The sequence below is a fragment of the Maniola hyperantus genome, chromosome 28 (genome assembly GCF_902806685.2).
Source record: "Maniola hyperantus chromosome 28, iAphHyp1.2, whole genome shotgun sequence".
Classification (NCBI taxonomy): domain Eukaryota; kingdom Metazoa; phylum Arthropoda; class Insecta; order Lepidoptera; family Nymphalidae; genus Maniola; species Maniola hyperantus.
In genome coordinates, this window is record NC_048563.1 from 5,061,923 (window position 1) to 5,069,422 (window position 7,500).

Sequence of the window (7,500 nt, forward strand, 5' to 3'; positions counted from 1 at the left end):
TTTCACGTGCATTCTTGCCGCTTTAAAATAATTATGTATCTCTATATTATATTTAAAATAGATAAATTATTAGAGGGTATGTAATGACCCGCTTTTTTTTTAAGTATAGCCTTATAATTAGCCTTATTATATTATTATAATATTCTGTTCAAGATTCGTGGGTGGGTGGTGATCTTATTAATTATTATAATAGGACATACTTAATTAACGCCTTAAGTTATTATAGTCGCAAAATTTTCATTTCAATCGTGGAGTGGAATTTTCCAAGAATTTGCTCTTTCAATTTTGTCTGTTTTCTCCATTTGTACAAGTTATTTATTATACATAATATATTATAATATACCCAGTAAGTACCGTAGCAATAAATTTTCTTTTTTCTTTTATTCCAGCCAGGCTGATCATAATATTATCTGAGCTGTGTCCACAGCGCGGCGGAGAACAGCACAGCGGAGATCACTGGCCACCGCCAGTAAGTAAATACCTATAAGCACCTATATACTATAGATAAATAGTAAACGTTAACTGGTATCGTTTAATAATATTAACTAGGTACACGCACAAATAGGCATAAAACGTTCATAACTTCAGGTAGAACCATTATAATTATGCTTTTCTCATATTATGTAAGCTTACTGAACAAATTATTTATTGTTTATTTTGGTGTAAGACGCTCTCTACGTACAATGTGTACATGCGTAAAAGGGGAATATCCACTAATCTATCCTGGTGGTGCCCTTGCGTAAATTCCTTTAAGTTTCAGCTTTGCAACCGTACTCCCCCTACAGGAGTCCAAAAATACTAGATTGATGAAAAAACACCTTTCGCTGATGTTCCTATTAATTAATCACTACCTGTGTTCTGAGTTCTGGAAACGCAACGAAATAGATTATAGAACAGAGATCACATATTTTCGAATCGTTGAATACAACCAGTTAGTTACGCACGCTTTGGACTTCCTCCTTCTGGTCGATGCTCGACCGAGCAGTGATTCGATATAACACAAAAATATCGTTGTTTGACTAGACACGATAACCTATCTACCTAGCTACTGTTTTAGTTATTGCATATTTTGTGCATTTAATTTGATTTCTTTAGGATTTCTATATCCTTCTTATTAAACATATTAACATGTGAATGTGTTGGGCAAATTATTTTTTTCTATGCCGGCCGTTACAATAATATTATTACCTATGTAAACCGGCGATCGAGGTGGTGGTATTTGTCCTGTACCTGTGGTGTTTGTCATTGCATTAATTGCACGTGCAGCATATTTTTTTGTATGGCCCACCCTTTCACAATTGTAACATACATCTTCTTCTCGACTTCAAGACTTCTTGTTTGCTTTCGAAACTTGAAACCCTATCGAATCGTTGATCGTTATCGAACATAGAGAAACCCTTAACCATATTTTGGCAAACTTTACCACTATCGAGGTGGAGTAGCCAGTGGTGTTTGTCATTGCATTAATTATTGCAAATTTTTTTTATTTTTTTATTTTTCTTCAGTTTCTTTTCGAAACTTGAACACATATCGAATCGTTGATCGTTATCGAACATAGAGAAACCCTTAACCATATTTTGGCAAACTTTACCACTATCGAGGTGGAGTAGCCAGTGGTGTTTGTCATTGCATTAATTATTGCAATTTTTTTTTATTTTTTTATTTTTCTTCAGTTTCTTTTCGAAACTTGAACACATATCGAATCGTTGATCGTTATCGAACATAGAGAAACCCTTAACCATATTTTGGCAAACTTTACCACTATCGAGGTGGAGTAGCCAGTGGTGTTTGTCATTGCATTAATTATTGCAAATTTTTTTTATTTTTTTATTTTTCTTCAGTTTCTTTTCGAAACTTGAACACATATCGAATCGTTGATCGTTATCGAACATAGAGAAACCCTTAACCATATTTTGGCAAACTTTACCACTATCGAGGTGGAGTAGCCAGTGGTGTTTGTCATTGCATTAATTATTGCAATTTTTTTTTATTTTTTTATTTTTCTTCAGTTTCTTTTCGAAACTTGAACACATATCGAATCGTTGATCGTTATCGAACATAGAGAAACCCTTAACCATATTTTGGCAAACTTTACCACTATCGAGGTGGAGTAGCCAGTGGTGTTTGTCATTGCATTAATTATTGCAAATTTTTTTTATTTTTTTATTTTTCTTCAGTTTCTTTTCGAAACTTGAACACATATCGAATCGTTGATCGTTATCGAACATAGAGAAACCCTTAACCATATTTTGGCAAACTTTACCACTATCGAGGTGGAGTAGCCAGTGGTGTTTGTCATTGCATTAATTATTGCAATTTTTTTTTATTTTTTTATTTTTCTTCAGTTTCTTTTCGAAACTTGAACACATATCGAATCGTTGATCGTTATCGAACATAGAGAAACCCTTAACCATATTTTGGCAAACTTTACCACTATCGAGGTGGAGTAGCCAGTGGTGTTTGTCATTGCATTAATTATTGCAAATTTTTTTTATTTTTTTATTTTTCTTCAGTTTCTTTTCGAAACTTGAACACATATCGAATCGTTGGCCGCTATCGACTAAAGAAAATCGAGGAAAATGGAAAATCGCCGGATCCCCACAGAGGATGCGGACAGCGGTGAGAGAAAAGTGATTGTGTTCAGTTTGTTGTAGTGAATTGTCGTCTACGTTCACTCGCTCGCTAACTGACACACACTCACTGTATCTTTCATATCCCGCCGCATTGTTTGTGGGTGGTGCTGCCACACATCTCTTAATACTATGTAAAATGTATATTTTGTAGTGTTAAGTGTAAAAGCGTGTGTGGCAAGAAGAGAGTACATAAAGTAAAATAAAAATTAAATGTTATAGAGAAATGTGTGTGTGTAATAATAGTCGTCGTCCACACACCCATATACTGTGTCGACCGACTGAACCGCGTCTGAGACTGAAACTCCTGTGTTTTAGTTGCGTTGTTTTGGGCTCTGAGCGAATCCAAAACGACGCGCTTTTACGACGGGGGCGACAGAGTCTCTCGAGCGCACGCACTCTCCGTAGTAACTGGTATATAGAAAAAAAATATATATTTAGTTTAGTATCGGTCAAAAGGAGAATTTCCAGAGCGTGCGAAACACTGACCACAGTGTGCACAAACAGTTATCCATCCCCTGTCCACCTCTCTACTTATGGACATGTTTTACACAAGCACAATATTATTGTGTATGTAAAACGCGCGGGGAGCTCTGTACGTCTGGGCTCTCATACACCGAGCGACGATAGCAATGTCTTTTCCGCTTCTGTTGTTCCAACAGACGAAACGGATTTGTAGCACTAAACGTGCGCGTGTGTAAGTAATTGTCTCGTTTATGAACGTTCCAAATATGTGGACCCCAGTGTCCTCTTAATGTATGAATGAATGAATGAATGAAAGGCCACCGCCGATCATCATCCAATACATCATTTGATTCTCGGGCACCGCGTCGCTTCAGTAACTGGAGCGCACGCGAGTAGCTTCGACCCGCCACCGCCACCGCCGTCGCCGACACGCGCCACCCGGCGCGCGTCGTTCGGTCGGTCGGTCGGTAAACGGAGCTCTACTCATTAGCAGCGGAGCTCCCTGGTTGATCCTGCCAGTAGTTATATGCTTGTCTCAAAGATTAAGCCATGCATGTCTCAGTGCAAGCCGTATTAAGGCGATACCGCGAATGGCTCAATATATCAGTTTTGGTTCCTTAGATCTTACTCAGTTACTTGGATAACTGTGGTAATTCTAGAGCTAATACATGCAATCAGAACTCTGACCAGTGATGGGACGAGTGCTTTTATTAGATCAAAACCAATCGACGGAGGGCCTCGCGTCCGAAGTCGTTACTTTTGATGAATCTGGATAACTTTTGCCGATCGCACGGTCCAGTACCGGCGACGCATCTTTCAAATGTCTGCCTTATCAACTTTCGATGGTAGTTTCTGCGACTACCATGGTTGTCACGGGTAACGGGGAATCAGGGTTCGATTCCGGAGAGGGAGCCTGAGAAACGGCTACCACATCCAAGGAAGGCAGCAGGCGCGCAAATTACCCACTCCCGGCACGGGGAGGTAGTGACGAAAAATAACGATACGGGACTCTTACGAGGCCTCGTAATCGGAATGAGTACACTTTAAATATTTTAACGAGGAACAATTGGAGGGCAAGTCTGGTGCCAGCAGCCGCGGTAATTCCAGCTCCAATAGCGTATACTAAAATTGTTGCGGTTAAAAAGCTCGTAGTTGCATTTGTGCGCCGCGCTGTCGGTGCACCGCATCCGCGGTGATACTGACACGTTTGCGGAGCATATCGTCGGTGAGCCGGCGGTAACACGCCGGTTCAATATCAAAATCCTATCGCGGTGCTCTTTATTGAGTGTCGAGGTGGGCCGACAATTTTACTTTGAACAAATTAGAGTGCTCAAAGCGGGCTCAAAATGCCGCTTGAATATTTCGTGCATGGAATAATAGAATATAAAACCAATCGACGGAGGGCCTCGCGTCCGAAGTCGTTACTTTTGATGAATCTGGATAACTTTTGCCGATCGCACGGTCCAGTACCGGCGACGCATCTTTCAAATGTCTGCCTTATCAACTTTCGATGGTAGTTTCTGCGACTACCATGGTTGTCACGGGTAACGGGGAATCAGGGTTCGATTCCGGAGAGGGAGCCTGAGAAACGGCTACCACATCCAAGGAAGGCAGCAGGCGCGCAAATTACCCACTCCCGGCACGGGGAGGTAGTGACGAAAAATAACGATACGGGACTCTTACGAGGCCTCGTAATCGGAATGAGTACACTTTAAATATTTTAACGAGGAACAATTGGAGGGCAAGTCTGGTGCCAGCAGCCGCGGTAATTCCAGCTCCAATAGCGTATACTAAAATTGTTGCGGTTAAAAAGCTCGTAGTTGCATTTGTGCGCCGCGCTGTCGGTGCACCGCATCCGCGGTGATACTGACACGTTTGCGGAGCATATCGTCGGTGAGCCGGCGGTAACACGCCGGTTCAATATCAAAATCCTATCGCGGTGCTCTTTATTGAGTGTCGAGGTGGGCCGACAATTTTACTTTGAACAAATTAGAGTGCTCAAAGCGGGCTCAAAATGCCGCTTGAATATTTCGTGCATGGAATAATAGAATATGATCTCGGTTCTATTTTGTTGGTTTTCAGAACTCCGAGGTAATGATTAATAGGGATAACTGGGGGCATTCGTATTGCGACGTTAGAGGTGAAATTCTTGGATCGTCGCAAGACGAACATCAGCGAAAGCATTTGCCAAAGGTGTTTTCATCAATCAAGAACGAAAGTTAGAGGTTCGAAGGCGATTAGATACCGCCCTAGTTCTAACCGTAAATATGTCATCTAGCGATCCGCCGACGTTACTACAATGGCTCGGCGGGCAGCTTCCGGGAAACCAAAGATTTTGGACTCCGGGGGGAGTATGGTTGCAAAGCTGAAACTTAAAGGAATTGACGGAAGGGCACCACCAGGAGTGGAGCCTGCGGCTTAATTTGACTCAACACGGGAAATCTCACCAGGCCCGGACACCGGAAGGATTGACAGATTAACAGCTCTTTCTTGATTCGGTGGGTGGTGGTGCATGGCCGTTCTTAGTTGGTGGAGCGATTTGTCTGGTTAATTCCGGTAACGAACGAGACTCTAGCCTGCTAAATAGGCGTCGTCATTTAGGTGTGCACGATTTCGGTCGAGCAACTCACTGGCGGCGTATTAAAATTCTTCTTAGAGGGACCGGCGTCTTCGAGGCGCACGAGATTGAGCAATAACAGGTCTGTGATGCCCTTAGATGTCCTGGGCCGCACGCGCGCTACACTGAAGGAATCAGCATGTTCTCCCTGGCCTAGAGGCCCGGGCAACCCGTTGAAACTCCTTCGTGCTGGGGATTGGGGTTTGCAATTATCCCCCATAAACGAGGAATTCCTAGTAAGCGCGAGTCATAAGCTCGCGTTGATTACGTCCCTGCCCTTTGTACACACCGCCCGTCGCTACTACCGATTGAATGATTTAGTGAGGTCTTCGGACCGACACGCGGTGGCTTCACGGCCGTCGGCGTTGCTGGGAAGTTGACCAAACTTGATCATTTAGAGGAAGTAAAAGTCGTAACAAGGTTTCCGTAGGGGAACCTGCGGAAGGATCATTAACGTACACTTACACTTGCACATTGTTATTGTGTGTGTATATGTTGTTAAAGACACTCCAAACACCCATCAAAATTATTACACGTAACTTTTCCTCACAACATAGAGGCTGCGACCCCGTGCACGCTTGCCGTGGAAGGTCCATACTCTCGTTATGAACAATAATATCATTAATAATATGTAAATTATAAACGTCTACTATAAACTATTACCCTGGACGGTGGATCACTTGGCTCGCGGGTCGATGAAGAACGCAGTTAACTGCGCGTCATAGTGTGAACTGCAGGACACATTTGAACATCGACATTTCGAACGCACATTGCGGTCCGTGGAGAAACATCCAGGACCACTCCTGTCTGAGGGCCGGCTGCATAAAAACAAATACCACACTTTCCACACGCACACGACGCATACTCTGCGCGTGGGTGGTTGGACACGTGGCGGATTCCGTGACAATGGAGGGAACTTAAATAATATTATTATTATTATGTCCCTTCTAGATCTCGGTCCGTTTAAACATTGAGAATTTTCGTGTCGTTCGAGCGCCTACGGTTCCTCTCGCAGACTCTCTTCGTGTGGTACAAAACTGTGGTGCCGTCCATCTGTCCTCTGGATATTTGGAACCCCTCGTGTTGTAGTGCGTGCTGGCGCTGCTGTGGTAAGACACACAACGTCAGCGTCGCACGAACGACCGGATCGATCGACCGACCCTTCCGTTTACGGCAAATCGGTCGAATCGTACGCGTCACTCGTGCGGCAGCACGCACGGGCGGGGGCTCCACAGCACCCACAAACTAACTAGATTGGATGCGAGGGGACTAGCACGCCGTATCCGCTCACAAGTATACGTTACACGTTAATCAATACTTATAATAAGTAGGCGGACTCGACGTCCGGACTCGCGCGACGGCGTCGTGCGCGCGCGCTAACCCCGCGTGCTAACGGCGCCGTCGAGCTGACGGATATCGCGTCTGCCTCCCACTTTTATCGTTGGCCTCAGATCAGGGAGGATCACCCGCCGAATTTAAGCATATTAGTAAGCGGAGGAAAAGAAACTAACCAGGATTTCCTTAGTAGCGGCGAGCGAACAGGAAACAGCCCAGCACTGAATCGCGCGGTTGTAACGATCGCGGGAGATGTGGTGTTCGGGAGGTTCCGCTTTCTCGTCGTCGCCGCTCCTGTCCAAGTTCGTCTTGAACGGGGCCGTTTTCCCGTAGAGGGTGCCAGGCCCGTAGCGACGGAGCGAGGCGGCGAGAGGGACACTCCTCAGAGTCGGGTTGCTTGAGAGTGCAGCCCTAAGTGGGTGGTAAACTCCATCTAAGGCTAAATATTACCGC

At 44.1% G+C, this 7,500-nt stretch overlaps 1 protein-coding gene, 2 non-coding genes and 1 pseudogene across 3 annotated transcripts in view; all 4 read left to right on the top strand.

Annotated features, from left to right (window-relative positions):
• The window catches only part of LOC138404433 (zinc finger protein 491-like), a 45,810-nt gene that overhangs the window by 25,778 nt on the left and 12,532 nt on the right, over positions 1-7,500 (top strand). The gene's annotated exons all lie outside the window — the stretch shown is intronic.
• LOC117995233 (small subunit ribosomal RNA) lies at positions 3,595-6,165 on the top strand (annotated as a pseudogene).
• On the top strand, positions 6,373-6,529 carry LOC117995229 (5.8S ribosomal RNA). The gene has a single exon (XR_004675469.1). It is a non-coding gene; the product is annotated as a 5.8S ribosomal RNA (ribosomal RNA).
• Positions 7,155-7,500, top strand: part of LOC117995234 (large subunit ribosomal RNA) — a 3,929-nt gene continuing 3,583 nt past the window's right edge. The window contains exon 1 of the ribosomal RNA XR_004675473.1: positions 7,155-7,500. This exon is cut by the window's right edge and continues 3,583 nt beyond it. This is a non-coding gene — a ribosomal RNA (large subunit ribosomal RNA).